The sequence below is a fragment of the Protopterus annectens genome, chromosome 13.part0 (genome assembly GCF_019279795.1).
Source record: "Protopterus annectens isolate FY-2018-M chromosome 13.part0, PAN1.0, whole genome shotgun sequence".
Lineage (NCBI taxonomy): Eukaryota > Metazoa > Chordata > Ceratodontiformes > Protopteridae > Protopterus > Protopterus annectens.
In genome coordinates, this window is record NC_056747.1 from 560,546,938 (window position 1) to 560,564,178 (window position 17,241).

General features: G+C 38.6%; 1 protein-coding gene across 1 annotated transcript in view; it reads right to left on the minus strand.

The window, feature by feature from the left end:
• Window positions 1-17,241, minus strand: part of CALN1 (calneuron 1) — a 1,476,296-nt gene that overhangs the window by 879,302 nt on the left and 579,753 nt on the right. The window lies entirely within an intron of this gene.

A 17,241-nucleotide genomic window follows, 5' to 3' on the forward strand; every position in this document is an offset into this window, starting at 1 on the left:
TGGACATGCTGCACCTCAGAAAATCCAAATCCCATCGAGCTACGCTCAAGAGACTTGAACCTCAGCACTGAAATAAATAGGACATGCTGGAGGGACAGATTCATAACCCAGAGGCTCCCTTCACTCTGGAATAAAATCCCAGTCCAGGTTAGGCAGAGTCCCACATTGACTCTCTTCAAGAGGAATCTTAATGAGTGGATGGGAGATCGTAGGTTTACCCCGGCTATCACTTCTGTGTCACTGTTAGACAGAGGCACAGTATACTAACCTCAAAAAAAGGCATAGCAAAATTAATTTAAAATGGGTGGCGAAAGCCAAACACACTCTGGCTAGGCTTATAAATGCCCTAGGGCAGATAGCCTAGTATGAACCTATGAACCTATGAACCTATGTCTATACTCAAATCAAATTCCAAAACCAGGAAAACCTTCCAATAAGTTTTATTAGTGTGGTGGTGCGTGTTTGCTTTGGGGTCTGCTCCTGCAACTGCAGCTTCATTATGCATGACCTGTGCAGAAGGCTCTGGGGTGGCAGGCAAACTTCCTGTGGATTGGGCTGTATCAAAAGGTTGCAAACCACTTGCACCAAAAAAAAAAAAAAAATGTATTAACAAACTAAACAAAATTAAATATAAAAGTCCCATCCCAGGCACAAGACAACTAGAGTATTTAAACTGCATATTTAAACAGCAATCAAAATGACTGTTTCCTAAAAGTTAATACTAAAAGAAATATGCTTAACAATTTAGTAAAGCCAAGAACAACATGGAGACAGATTCTAATACTGCGGGTGTTGAAAAGGGTCACAGTCACTTATACGGTACAGGTAACACTTGTCTTGTAAAATAAAGGAATCACTAGCTTACAGTGAAAATAATTCCCTGGGCTCAAGGATTTAACTCTTAGAATGGTAGATATCATGGAGATCATGGAGCAATACTCCTCAAAACATCAGGGACCAAAACGTTAAGCCGCAGTAAAATATTTCTAAAGAACCAGATGAAAATAAATTCCTGGGCTCAAGGATTTAACTCTTAAAATGGTAGATATCACGGAGCAATACTCCTCAAAACATCAGGGACCAAAATGTTAAGCCGCAGTAAAATATTTCTAAAGAACCAGATGAACACAAGAAAGGTAGCAGAGAAAAGCAGCAAACACTGCATAAGGAGAGCTCACGTGAAATCATATGATAAAAGTATAAAAGTAGTTAAACAGAAATGAAAAACAACTACTGCAAGCAATCCATAAATCACAGAAACACAGGTAAAAGGCAAACACTCCAACCTACTGTTCACAAAACACAACAAATCACAAGCTGCTGCCAATCAGAATTAGAAGTCGACACTTGTCAGAAGTAGAACTTATGTTTTAACTTAAATTGTAATATTTAATTTTTGTAATAAAATACAGTGTTTAAAGTGTTACATTTCAGAATTTGGTTTCTGGAGAAAGTCTGGTTCCCAGGCGATGTTCCTAGTGGATTTTTAGTTGGTTTAAATTGTAACCAGCTGCTCCGCTTGCTGCTTTGCTGGCCCGCTGCTATTCAAATTTCAAAGTTTAAGCACAGTCCAAGTCTCGAACAGGCTGGTAAACTGGCTCATGAAGGGATGTCATCACACACACACCCCTGCAATTTGATGACATTACAGGATACGCTGATGATGTGTGGTGATGTCAGCAATACATTTTAAATTGTACTCTACCCAATAAAAAGAAAAAAAATCATGAAATAAAGGGGCCACTTGGGAATTTGTGGCACCCCACTATTTTGCCCTCAAAACCGGTAAATACAGAGGAATTCGGTATGGTTGAGAGGTATGACTTCATCGTATAATGCAGTAGGTACAAATTATTAATAATATCAGCAAAGAAGCATTCATTTTGTTTTCCTGTATTTACACATACAAAAAAGGCTTGTACATTATATTGTTTAAGGAAATAATTCCCATGTGCAGAGAAAATATAATTTATATTTCTGAAATCATTTCTTAGAAACAGCTCTTTATACGTTTTAATTAAAGAAATGTGATTCTCCTCATCCGTTTGACAGCCCAGTCTTCATATTTCTTGACATGTTGCATTGCAGCAATAAATACAGTGTCAATTAAAAGATTTTTCTAAAACATCTCAAAATAGGTGGGATTCACTTTTGTGATTTGTACACTTCTGCTCACTTTGGGGCACAGGAATGAAAAATAGAATTACGTATTCTTTGCATCAAAATGTATTTTCTACTGATGACAATTCATAGGCATAAGCAGACTAGAATACAGTATAAAACTCCTACTGCATGTTTTCCTGAAAGTCTAGGGAATGTCAGCTACTGAAGTATTGCATTTTAGTTATTTAATATAAGGGTTTTCAGGTATGCAAATGCATGGATTTATTTCCCTTAGAATTTCTGAGTTTCTAATTGAAAGTGGTATCCATTCCCAGTAAAGACAATCAGAACTGGAGTTTGTATTTTCAAACATTCTTCCAGCTGTAATTTATATATATATATATATATATATATATATATATATATATATATATATATATATATATATATAGATAGATAGATAGATATCGATATGTATCTATATATATATATATATATATATATATATATATATATATATATATATATATATATATATGTATATATATATATATATATATACATATTTATGTGTGTGTGTGTGTGTGTGTGTGTGTGTGTGTGTGTGTGTCTTGGTGGTAGCTCTTACCATTGGTTGCCCAGTAGCCTTGCAATTGCCCCAACCCCAATACTATTCCCCTGGATCTTCTACCAGTGGAGGAAGTGGAGGTGGAAGCTGCTTTGTACTGCCACTATCCCTTAGAAAGATGACAAGTAGGGTAGAAAGTGTAACGGGAAAGTAACCATCCTAGAAGTGAAGTGGAGTAAATGCTGCAGCATCAGCCTCCATGTCCAGTGACTGCTGCAAGCCCTAGACTCTGCCATGGCTTAATAAGCGGTAACTGTCTGAAACTGGAGGTGAATACCCTTTCAACCCACTCAGCAATGTTGTGGTTAGGATAATGTAGCTGCAGTATGGAGACTGGACTGTAATAGTTAAGTGTTTTTGTAATCCCAGCAGGGAACAAAATATAATGAATATTGGTTTTGAAGGACAAATATGAGATGTCCTATAATGTCTATGCTCATCTGTTCATGATTTTGCAGAATTTTCTTTATTTTTGTTTGCCTCATATTTTTGTTATGTTCTGTGAAAAAGAATGTGTAGTTTTCTGGTAAATTATTGAGGACTACAGTAACTTAAATAATGACAAATTTGAGTTTCAGGCTTTCATTTTTTGTTAGAAAATGCTTATGAAAAACCTGCTATCCCAGCAAATTTATGCAAAATTAGCATTTATACTCTCAGGGGTACACAGTCAACAAAACTAGTTATAGTTGCTGGAATAGAGAGCTGTCAGATGTGGAACTGAGTGAACCTGACGGTTTCTAGTTTCATAGTTTAGTACTAGGCTATCTGCCCTGGGGCATTTGTAAGCCTAGCCATAGTGATGTGGCTTTCGCCACCCCATGAAATGGTACAAAAATGCACAGAATATATTTAGAGTACTGTGCCTCTGTCTAGTAGTGACACAGTGAAGGTCCCCTTATATAATAGAATTAGTTTACTGTGCCCCTGTCTAACAGTGACACAGATGTGACCCCTGGGGTAAACTTACGATCTCCCATCCACTCATCAAGATTTCTCTTGAAGAGAGTCAGTGAGGGGCTCTGCCTAACATGAACTGGGATCTTGTTCCAGAGCATGGGAAGCCTCTGGGTTATGAATCTCTCCCTCCAGCATGTCCTATTCATACTTGTGCCGAGGTTTAAGTCTTTAGCTCTCGTGGTTCTGATGGATTTGGATTTTTTGAGGTGGAGCATGTCCATCAGTTCCTGATTGGACATGGCCTTGTACATCAGGCAGAGATCACCTCTGAGCAGGCGGTATGCTACTTAATAGAGCTGGAGTTTCTTTAGTCTGGCAGAATAAGACATATGTTGGAGACCCTTGATCCTTTTGGTGAGGTACTTTTGTGGTCTGTCCAAATGTTGCAGATGCCGGGTGAGGTACATACCAAATGGGGCATTGTACTCAATCATGGGTCTGATGAGGGAGGAGTATAGGGGTACAATGACATCCTTGGATCTGGATGTGAATCCCTTCATGATAAGGTGTGCAAGGTAGAATGTCTTTCTAACCACTTTGGCAACGCGGATGTCAAATGAGAGGTCGCTGTCGACTTGGGTCCCTAGGTCTCTGATTACTTTTTCCGTACTCAGTGGGTTGCTGTCTACGCGATAATTTGTGGGTACTTTGTTTTTCCCAAAGGGGATGACTATACATTTTTTGGCATTTAGTTTAAGGCCATGACTCCAGCACCAGTTATCCGTTTCTGTGAGGCCTTTTTGTAGGATGTATGTGTCCGCTGGTGTGTCGACTATGGCACCTAGTTTGCAGTCATCTGCGAACTTTGTCAGCCACAACCCTCCCATGTTTGCTTTAACATCTGAGAAATAAATGCCGAACAAGAGGGGTCCCAGGACAGATCCCTGTGGGACACCACTTCTGACTGGCTTTGAGTCTGACATTGCTCCAGCGATTTTAACTTTATGGGTTCTGTCCTTTAGCCAGTTTGCAACCCATCTAGTGACATAAGGGTTTACATTTAAGCTGCTGAGCTTATCTATGATGCCTGAGTGGGGTATTGTGTCGAAGGCCTTAGCCAAGTCCAGGTAGGCTGTATGGACTGCTTTGCCCTCATCAATGTCTCCAGTGACTGTTTTGAAAAAGTCAACCAGGCTCAAAAGGCAGGATCTGCCCTTTACAAAGCCAAACTGGGTGGGGTCAAGTGTCTGTAGGTCCCCAATGTCTCTGTTTATGAATTCCATAATGATTCTTTCCATAGCTTTGCAGACCAGGCTGGTTAAGCTTATGGGGCGGTAGTTTCCAGGGTCTGTAAAGGTACCCCCTTTGTGGAGTGGGACCACTGTTGCTGTACACCAGTGTTCAGGTACATATCCTGTAGTAAGGCTAAGGTTAAATAGCATTTTTATGTGCAGGTTTAGCTACTCTTGGAGTTCACGTAGCACGCAACCCGGGATACCGTCAGGTCCCATTGATGCTGGGTTTTTAGCTTTGCTGAGGGAGGCTCTCACCTGGACATCTGACATGACAGGGAGATTACATTCAGCTGGGATAAGTATTTCTTCTTTTGGGGGTGAGGGAAGGGAGAAATTTGCACTGAACCTGTCAGCCAGAATGTTGGCAATATCTGTGGGTTCAGTGTATTTTTTGTTGTTGTGAACTAACTCTGAGCATATCTGAGGGTTTCCACCCAGGTTTCTAACATAGCTGAAGAAGGCTTTGTGGTTATCTTTAGTGTCCTTAGCGATTTTTCTCTCAAAGTTGGCCTTGGATGTTTTTATGAGAGAACGTAGTTTTCTGCTAGTGTTGATCAGAGATGTCTTCCCTTTATGGGATTTTGCTCTGTCGTGCAGTAGCTTCCTTCTTTTGTTATACAATTTGTTAATGGCCGAGGTCCACCAGACAGGACGCTTGCCTTTGGTGGAGAGGGACTTGGATTTATTTGGGATTGCATGATCCATGAATTTTTGGAGATGTCCATAGAAAGCATTTGTGAAGGATTCAGCATTGTGGGATGTGGTATCCACTGGCCCAGTGGGCTTAAAGGATACCATCTCAGTCTTAAGAAGAGTGAAGTCTGCTTTTGAGAAGTTTTTCACTGTGGTCTTTTGTGCTGGGGGTGGAGGTGGGATATGTATATCCAGGGTGATTAGTTTGTAGTCAGATCTCACTAGTGAGGGGTATACCTCCGGTGTGGAGCATTTTGTCCCCATGTTTGTGATGATCAGGTCTAGTATATTATCTCCCCTAGTGGGAGAGGTGACTAGTTGTTCCAGTGCATTTGAATTTATGAATTCCAGGAACCTTTGGGCTAGGGTGTTAGGGCTAGAATAATGTACCCAATCTATGTTAGGGTAGTTGAAGTCTCCCACTATGATGGTATTTTGTGATACATTCATATCCTCCAATGTCTTTAGGAAGGCTGAGTGGGGTTCCTGAGATTGGGAGGGTGGTCTGTAACATGCTACCAGTTGTATAGCAGTTTTGCCTATGGTTAGTTGCACCTGTATGGTCTCCGATGCTTCATGTGTTGCTACTAACCTGGAGATGTGGGTGTCCTTGATGAATATGGACACTCCCCCTCCCTCTGTGGTTCGGCCCGGGTTTTGAGGCCGAAAAGCATGATAAGAGGTATAGCCTGGTAGTGCTGGGGTGCTCTCCGGAGCCTTGAACCAGGTTTCAGTTACTGCACAGACGTCGATGTTCTCCATACTGAGGAGTGCATCGAGTACCTGCATCTTGAGATTTAGACTTCTGGCGTTGAGCAGCATTACCCTTAGTTTTTTCCATTTTTGTTTTCTAAGGAGGTGGGTTTGTCTTTTGAGCCTTGCCTAAAAAAGGCACTATGGGGTGGCAAGAGCCTTAGCCAATATCTGGAAGCCCAGTGGTGACAGGTGCAAGCCGTCCCAGCGTGGCTTGTCCAACATGTCATCCCAGGCAGACAGACATTGGATCCCCTTAGAATGACACCAGTACTTGAGCCAATTATTAAAGCTGATCATCTTGTCTTTGTATTGTGGCATCATTCTTGGTGAGGGCAAGATGCTGCTCAGGGTCAGGGTCATACCAGCCTGGGCTACATAATCAGAGAGCTCCTCTATGTCTCTTTTCATGTAGTCCAGGGAGGTACGTCTCAGGTCATTCATGCCAGCATGGACAATGACGGAGTCATATTTGTACTTGCTTTGGAGTGACCTGAGTGCGTGTGTTATGTGGCGGATCCTAGCTCCCGATAGGCAGCTCACAGTCACCCTCTCCTTGTTCAGCCTGGTAAGCGGGACATCAGTGTGTCTGACTATAGAGTCACCTATTACTAGTGTATCAGGCATGGTGTTTGGCCTTAAGGGCTGTGATTGATTGACACACTGATTTATTGAAGTATGTGTTGCATGTGTTTTGTTTTGAGGTGGTGGATTTTGGATGTCTGCTTTGGGAGCCTCTGTTGTTTTGGTAAGTTTTTTATTAGAGCCTCCGAGTATGTCTTTGTGTTTTTATGTGTTTGGTTTGCAGTTGTGGTAGGTCTATGTGGGACTGGGTTTGTTGTGTGTGTGGTTACCATCTCCTCCTGTCTGGTCATGCCAGCCCTGAGTTGAGAGAGTTCAGCCTCCAGTTTGGCTATATAGTTGCATCTCTCACATGTATTTGTGTTTGTTGGGAGGAGGAGAGAGTTGTCTGTGTACATGAGACAATTGTAGCATTGTCTCAAGATACCCAGAATAACCAGCTGAACTGGAGAGGACGCCAGTAATCTACCACTCGACGTGCTAGAACAATATAAGGGAGTGCTGTGCCTTTAAGGGAAGTGGATATTCACAGGGATGTAGTGCTTACTTAGTATGAGAGTGCTTACTTAGTAGAGAAGTTTTGAGAATAAGTGCTAGGCTTATAATATAGCGAGTAGTCTGATTATACTAAGAGTAGAGCTTCCTTAAGGGAAAATTTGAAGAGCAGACTTGGCGGAGCCAGAAGAAGTTTAACCGGCGCTGCGCTATGTGCACAACTGCGCAAAGACGTGCAAATGCGGATTTTAAACAGGGAACTTCAAAAGAGCTAGAAATGGTCCAAAACAACCAATTACTACAGCTCTTGTGCTGAGGTCACTTCCTACAGGGACAGGTAGGCTGCTCAAGGCTCCCCACTCCCACTGGTGAGCAAAGAAACTTCCATCTATCCAAGTAAGGTAATAGACAACACAGGAACTACACCACAGGCCAGAATACAGCAGAGCCTGTAAACTGGTCTAAACTAGTCGAGGAGAGGCGGGAAAACAAGGATCATTTTTTTGTTTTTTTTTTGTTTTTAGATAGAAACACACAGAAAATGCAGAAACAGTAATAAATCAGTTACACAGGCTAGCACACTTTAGTGGGCAGCCTCAAAAGTTAAATTGAACAAACAAACTTTCAATCAAATTCGACTAAAATGTAACTTTAAGTGCAGATATTAAATAATGCAGCAAACAGCTAAAAAAACATTAAGCTGGTTTAGGGTAAGCTAGAGAAGGTATTTCAAGTAAAAAAACAGCAAAGATACTTAAATCCAGAAAGTAGTCGCTTTTCTGAGTTCCCTGTAGCTAGGACCACTCTGCAGGACCACGAGGAGCTTGACTGAGTAGTATAGTCAGAAAAAAATGCCCAGAGGTGGATTTTAAACAGGGAACTTCAAAAGAGCTAGAAATGGTCCAAAACAACCAATTACTACAGCTCTTGTGCTGAGGTCACTTCCTACAGGGACAGGTAGGCTGCTCAAGGCTCCTCACTCCCACTGGTGAGCAAAGAAACTTCCCTCTATCCAAGTAAGGTAATGGACAACACAGGAACTACACCACAGCCCAGAATACAGCAAAGCCTGTAAACTGGTCTAAACTAGTCGAGAAGAGGTGGGAAAACAAGGATTATTTTTTTGTTTTTTTTTTTGTTTTTAGATAGAAACACACAGAAAATGCAGAAACAGTAATAAATCAGTTACACAGGCTAGCACACTTTAGTGGGCAGCTTCAACAGTTAAATTAAACAAACAAACAAACTTTCAATCAAATTCGACTAAAATGTAACTTTAAGTGCAGATATTAAATAATGCAGAAAACAGCTAAAAAAAACAGTTTAAGCGTGTTTAGGGTAAGCTAGAGAAGGTATTTCAAGTAAAAAAACAGAAAAGATACTTAAATCCAGAAAGTAGTCGCTTTTCTGAGTTCTCTGTAGCTAGGACCACGAGGAGCTTGTCTGAGTAGTATAGCCAGAAAAAAACGCCCAGAGGCAGATTTTAAACAGGGAACTTCAAAAGAGCTAGAAATGGTCCAAAACAACCAATTACTACAGCTCTTGTGCTGAGGTCACTTCCTACAGGGACAGGTAGGCTGCTCAAGGCTCCCCACTCCCACTGTTGAGCAAAGAAACTTCCTTCTATCCAAGTAAGGTAATGGACAACACAGGAGCTACACCACAGCCCAGAATACAGCAGAGCCTGTAAACTGGTCTAAACTAGTCGAGGAGAGGCGGGAAAACAAGGATTATTTTTTTGTTTTTTTTGTTTTTAGATAGAAACGCAAAGAAAATGCAGAAACAGTAATAAATCAGTTACACAGGCTAGCACACTTTAGTGGGCAGCCTCGACAGTTAAATTAAACAAACAAACAAACAAACTTTCGATCAAATTCGACTAAAATGTAACTTTAAGTGCAGATATTAAATAATGCAGTAAACAGTTAAAAAAACAGTTTAAGCTTGTTTAGGGTAAGCTAGAGAAGGTATTTCAAGTAAAAAAACTGCAAAGATACTTAAATCCAGAAAGTAGTCGCTTTTCTGAGTTCTCTGTAGCTAGGACCACTCTGCAGGACCATGAGGAGCTTGTCTGAGTAGTATTGTAACCATTTTTTTATCTCAATTAGACATCTAAGATGAATACAGTTAATAATGTAGCTATAACTGCTGGATAGGGGTCTACTTGTGTATGTCCATAACGGAGTCTTTTGTTTTTTGCTCAGTTTAAGAACATATTGACTTTACAGGTGTAGTATGCATTCATATGAAACAAGTTGGAATACTTTGTGGAAAATTTCTTTATAATAGACATTCTGAAGTGTACACAGTCAATAAAGTGGCTGTAACTGATGAAGCTGTCTGTGGATAAAAGTAACTTATCCCAGATTACTAAAGACAAAAACCTGAAGTGTACACGGTCAATAAATGGTATCTGTTTGCAGACACAGTTATCATGGAACCCCTTCCCTTATTGTAGCATCATACACAGAAAACTCTCAGTTAACCAGAAGTCAAGCAACCGGCACTCTCAAGCAACCAGAAAAAAAACAGAAAAAATACAATACATTATGAACAATTCATTTCAGTTTTCATGTGTTGCACTTTGCTCCCCATTTCAGTTTTCATGTGTTGCACTTTGCTCCCCCCCCCCCCCAGCCAGGCTTTTAATTACTGTATTTCAATATTAAAATCAAATCAATACATTGTTTATAGTATGGTATGGTATCAGTCAAACCTATTTTTAATAGTAACTCGCAAGCAACCAGAAACTACAGTTAGCCGGCATCTACCAGTCCCCATGGGTGCCAGTTAACTGAGAGATTACTGTAGTAAGAGGGAAGGGAGAGGTGGAGAGGACTGGTTAGCTTAGGCTAGAGAGGGAGGAAGGGAAGAGGGGAGAGGGATGTTCAGGTAGGCAGGAGTCAAGAATTTTGATTTGGTGAATAGGCAAAAGATGGCATGGTTATAAATGGGTGGGAACTGTATGGGATGATGTAAGGCCATGTCAGGCTTAGTTCAGACTATCTGGCACTGTAATTGTTTTTCACCCTCCCATCCATGCCTAGTGGATCAGGGTTTTGAGGCCAAGTTATGATGTGGAAAAAGTGACCCCATTCCTTTAAGGAAAAGGGGAACCCTCCCCCCCTTTCCTTTCTCTCTTTCTTCTCTGGGGAGGTTTGAAGTAAGTGGTGTTTCATGCTGTTTGAGTAGGGTGCCTAGCAGATGGTTAGTGAGTGGCTGGGGGCACTGCTGTTGCACAGGTGAAGTAAGCATTTGCGAAGCTGTTTGGTATTGGTTGAATATTATGGATGTGTTATTTCTGATATTTATCAGTTGCATTTACTGGTACTGCATGCATTTTGTATACATATGCTGTAATAAACTGATTATACACTCATTGATGTGTGGTTATTTCTTCTGGGTTGAGGTGGGGCTCTGATGACAAAGTGGCTGGAACTGATGGATACAGAGGCTGTCTGTGAATAAAAGTAACTTACCCTTGCTGTTGTTTGATCACTGAAAACAAAAATCACACCTCAGGAAATATCAAGTGTTCAAATTCAGTGCTTTTGTTCCTCTATAATGATGAAGTTGTATTCAGTAAAGATAAACAAAAGTGTAACATTTGAACACTTGTTTCTTGTAGTTCATAAGTTAATAATTGGTTACTAGGCTAGTGAACCTGGATGGCTTTTTTAAGCCTAGCAATACATCACAAGGTGAAAATCAAACTCTGTACCTTACGTCTGTGAGGTAAACACCTTAATCATTATGCCAGCTTCTACAAATTGATTCATAATATACTATCAGTCTGCTGACTATTACAAACTTGGCCAATAAACAGAGGTCAGAATCAAATCCTGCACCTTCTATATGTAAGGGTAAGATCTTAACCATTATGCCAACCCTCCCTCTTTCTTATGTCTGTTTTTTGGGGGGGGTTGCCATTTTGCTGCTTGATCACTATTAAACAGTCACACAATGCATTGTATTTGCTGAAATCTGTGTAAAACAATCACTGCTATGGCTTACACTTGTATGTTTGGGGGGGGGGATTGCAGTGCAATTAAGAGCAATAAGCTGGTCATAATTTCTTTCACTTTTCATCACAGTCATATAAATGTACAGAATTTGTGGCTCTCTTTGGAGGTCTGAGCTGGATGCAGGTGTGAAAGCGTCACTACCATAGTGAAGTAATGAGCATTACTGCACTCTCATAGCCCTTTGCTCTGTCATTGAGTACTTGGTTGTGACTAATTCTATGTGGAGCCTGCACATCTTCTCTCTGTCTCAGTGTTTTATTTAGATGTTCTGGTTTTCATCAACACCCAGAGTCATGATACAAGTGAACTGACCTTCCTCCAATATGCCTGTAGGTAAATATGTGTGTGTGTGTGTGTGTGTGTGTGTGTGTGTGTGTGTGTGTGTGTGTGTGTGTGTGTGTGCGTTAGCATGTAAGAAAAAAATTGATTTTTTTTTTTTTATCTGCGGGTACACACTATTGGCAAACAGATACCTAACTCTTCTGAGTAGCAATAAGAAAGACAAATAAAATAAGTCATTATCTTTCAAAAATAAGGCATAAAAAGTATTGCAGAAAATCTAGACCCTCAAATTTTCTGTTAGCCTCCACAACACAGGTTGTATAAATGGATGTTCACATTGGTTTTAGTATGCACCTCAGCCATGGCCTCATCTAGTGTAAAACCCACCCTGATTTGAGGTCCACACATGGTCACTGTAGCCTTTGGGGTGTTGAAGATAGTACGGTTATTATTTATTTAATTTTCATTGCAATCAAGCCTCAGAAGTGTACAAAAAAATCTGCATGGCTTGTGTGGGACTAAGACACAAAATGGTAATTATTTTTTTTTTACTTTTCTTCACCACCAAACCTCAGAGATGCGTAGAGATGGTCATTATAGTTTGTGTGGGGGTTGGGAAGAATGTGATCACTGTTTTCTTTTAGCATTGCTGAAACACAACCCTCAGAGATAAGCACCGAAGGTCAGTATAGCTTCTCTAGATGCAATGCACTGAATACGGGCAAGAAGGTGGACCTCATTTTGTATTACTTTCCTCACCATCAAACATACATGAATGGCTATCTTTGGGGGTAGAGGAAAACAGGCAAACTTTGTATTATATATACGGTAAAACAAACCACCCAACGGACAAATGAACCACTGTAAAAAATAAAAAATACTATCCAAGCAATAAACATAAAAACAATGGAACGAAGCACAATGTTTTCATTCATAACAAACAACTCTGCAAACTAAAAACAAACAAAGCAGCCTTTAATTAGGTTAGCACTTTCACCATTACTCGAGTGGCTTCTTCAGACCATACAAACAGACAATAAAAATACATTTCTTATATACTTACTATAAGTAACCATATCCACAGGTGCCTCTAATCATGGTATGCAGCAACGACGTGAAATCTTTTCAAAAAACGTAGTCACGTATCTATGTGACTATGGCAATGTTTTTAAAGCAGCATACTACATTTTCAGAATAAAAACAATAATAACAATCTATCTACAACATTTATCCTCCAATCTCATATGTATTCTCATTCTATACTATACACATCTATCATATAATTCATTTTACATTTCAAAACAACATATTTATCAATCATCTAACTACCCTCTCAGTTAATAAGCTTAGTCGACATTTATTAAAAATCAAAACATTGCAGCATACATTCAACTAATATATAAAGTCCTAAACAATCCTATGGATATGTAGTATGCCATAGTGCAAAATCCTGTAATCCTGTAATCTGGGAACATATAAATATCAAGTACCTCAAGCACTTGAATAGCAAAGCTGTGAATGTTGAAGGACCAATAAATTGGCGCTAACACTATCACATAGCTATGAACAAGTGATACTAAGGTTAAAGACAGGCATATCTATACCAGTAACTACATCTCATTTCATTTACAGAACACCAGGATGTGATGTTAAACTCATGCAAATGCATGTTTAAATAACTAGCGAATACCTCAATCACCCAAACAACAATGCCAGTAACACAGAGTGAGGCGATAAATAGACATTATCACTGCCAAATTACTAAAATCAAGAGACAAAACTAACATCAATACCAGTGGTGACATCTCAATTTATTTATAGAACACCAAAACACTTGTCCTGGGCTCTAAATATTCTATATATAGAGAATTGCACAATCTACCATACTGAAATAAAGAAGCATATATTTTATGCATTGCCTAGATGCTAATAAATAGAGCATAAAACTAACAGGTATTGATGCTCTAAACAGAAACTCATTACATTGGTGGAAAAGTGCATTTAATATCAAATTAATGCTCTATGCGCTTTACAGGAATAACAGAACAAAGGTACTCATAAATAGACACTACTATGCATACAGATGTACATAATTGTATATCAGACCTCATATCAATTCCCACATCTATTCCATATATGAGCGTATCACTAGGAATCAAGTGCTTGAGGTACTTGATATTTATATATGCATTGCATTTGGTATGAATGTGAATGAATAATATTATTATTTGCCGTTTGCATTATTTTATGGCAGCATTGAAATGTTTACATATATGTAAGTATGCCAATTAACCCATGGGATATGTTCCCGGATTACAGGTTTTTATACATATTTTTTATACTCTACAATCTGACTTTAGGGGCGTACTAGTAAATACAGCTGAGAGTGTGTGAGCAAAGGAGTGCTCATCCTTGTTGGAAGTGAGAGAGTATGAATGACCAGAGGATACCCTAGTGGTACGCTGATCAAGATATCAACAACCTTGCACATATTTTGCACTATGGCATACTACATATCCATAGGATTGTTTAGGACTTTATATATTAGTTGAACGTATGCTGCAATGTTTTGATTTTTATTAAATGTCGAGTAAACCTATTAACTGAGAGGGTAGTTAGATGATTGCTAAATATGTCATTTTGAAATGTAAAATGAATTATATGATAGATGTGTATAGTATAGAATGAGAATACATATGAGATTGGAGGATAAATGTTGTAGATAGATTGTTATTATTGTTTTTATTCTGAAAATGTAGTATGCTGCTTTAAAAACATTGCCATAGTCACATAGATACGTGACTACGTTTTTTGAAAAGATTTCACTTTGTTGCTGCATACCATGATTAGAGGCAGCTGTGGATATGGTTACTTATAGTAAGTATATAAGAAATGTATTTTTATTGTCTGTATGATCTGAAGAAGCCACTCGAGTAATGGTGAAAGCGCTAAACTAATTAAAGGCTGCTTTGTTCACTTTTAGTTCGCAGAGTTGTTTGTATATGAATGAAAACATTGTGCATCATTCCACTGAATTTAAGTTTATGGTTTGTATTTTATATATATATATATATATATATATATATATATATATATATATATATATATATATATATTAGTGAAGCATTGCTTTGAGTGCTGATTCACTACTGGGGGAGTTTTATATACAAATATATATATATATATATATATATATATATATATATATATATATATATATATATTATATATATCAAGCAATAAGTTGAAATGCGTTACTGTGTCCTATTTCTTCCTTCACTTTCTCCCCGTGTGATACAGGAGAATTACACAGAAGGTGGCTGTCAATTGGGAATACGGGTGAGAAGGCATGCTCTTTGCATGTATGATAGCAGTGATATGAAGTATATCTCTGTGGCCATTTGTTCCTTCACTTTCATTTCAATCAAAGACCCAAAGAATACAAAGAACTGTCCTTTTTGAGAGGGAGTGGTAGAGAGGCAGGCACTATTCTTCAATATGATTTATATGTCCCCACAGGCATTCATCCTCTTACATCTATAAGAAACTACTGTTTTGTCAGCTTTCAACATCAAGCCTTGCACAAAGTGTATTTCTGCTTTGAAAGAATAAAAATAAGACTGAACTTATTTCCTTGGTCTTCATTTTTCTTCAGGCCATCATTGGATCAAAAGGTTGAGGAAAAGAGCTATACAATTCACCTCAAAGGATCAAACATTTTTTGGTTCAGGAAGCCAGACACAAGTAGCATCCAGAAATTGGCTTAACTTGATTATTTCCTCCAGCTGTTTTATAATGCTGTTCTGACCAGTTAAGGTTTACTGAAAAGATGCAGGAATAAGCTGAAGATTATAACAAAGTTTGGGAAAATAAGACAAAAGTAATCTAGATGGTGTGATGAGGCTGACAGTAATGGACATTTTTGGTCTTGGCTGCCATGTTAAAGTACTGATGTTTGCTTGTTGAATACTGGTATGGGTGTGAAAGGGCCTCTATAGCACAGAGAAATGCTGAATATTACCAGTAATATGACTAGACCTCTATGTTTTGGCTACCCTGTATGGTGCAGAAGCTTGCAGAGTACTGAATTGTCAAATCTGCCAAATGTTATACAATCTTGTTGCAAAAAAGTACTGTAGCAAAAAGCCAGTCTGTATGACGGACATTCATGATTTTGTTATGTTACCATTACTGTAACTTTAGAAACTGAGAACATGTTGTCTTTTCATTTTTTTTTAATAATTAGACTCGTGTTTGAAAATATGATTATCCAATGGTTTAACAAATGAAAATATGTCAGTGCCGGTTGTCGCATTACAGTTTCTTTTTATTTGTTACTGGTTGACCATTAAGGTTAGAGGGGTCTTGGACATCATGGCTGCTATCATTGTTTCATTTGTTATTGCTGGATACTTATGGTTACACGTTGCCTTTGCTTACTTACAGTTACTGTATATAATATTTGAAATGGGCACTTCCACATATGCCTTGATAAAATGGGTGGAGTTACCCAGGGTAAGGGCATTTTTACATTACTTAAAGGGTGTGGCTTATTTGTCAGGAAATGGCAGGATTTAAAGGTGTTAACCCTACATTCTGGGCAGATTCGTCCTGCTAACCTGTACCATCAAGCTTCCAAGGCAGTCATTATACTTCATTTGCTTGGACTGTAGTCAGGGTTTTATCCTTCTACACCACTGGCACAGGCATTTTTCTGTTTATAGTTGGAAAAAATTCTAACAATGGAGTCAAATGATCTGAATCAGATTGTACTTGAGAGCATGTTGGTAAATCAGATAAGTAAGAATACTGCACAAAGTTCAAGGTAAAAATAAAGTGCCAAGCCAAATGTTCATAGGTTCATAGGTAAGTACTAGGCTAACTGCCCTTGTGAGCCATTTTAAGACAAAAAAAAACATACACAAGGCCACAGAGATTCCGACAAATCCGGCTCAACAACTTAAAATGTAATATTAGTGCTTTGTTTTATTTCATAATAAAACTTCTTCAGATAAAGGGAACCAAGCACACACACTGTTTAAATACAATTCTAAAAGGCATGTGGCAACTCTTTTTAAAATCATGTGATCAGCTTAAAATCATGCGACAGCCCAACACTTTTAGAATCACGTGATCAGCTTTAAATCATGTGACAGCCAAATCCCTTGAACAAATCATGCATTATGGCAACATATTCAATAGGTTCAAAATTGAAGTAAACAAAATCAAAGTCTGAATATTTGAATACATCACCATGTAAAACTATCATTTACCATACAATAATAAATAGTTTTATTTAACAGCAATCATTAAATACTAAATGCTATACTGAGAAAATCTGTCTGAGAAAAAAGGTAGTGAATATCACCTTTCTAAAGTTCTTAGTTTTAAAAGACAGCTAATAGAATCTGGTCATTAATTCCTGGCCAAGAACTTGCATTAAGTGTGAGTTGCCAATATAACTCACATTCTTCCAACTTAAGTT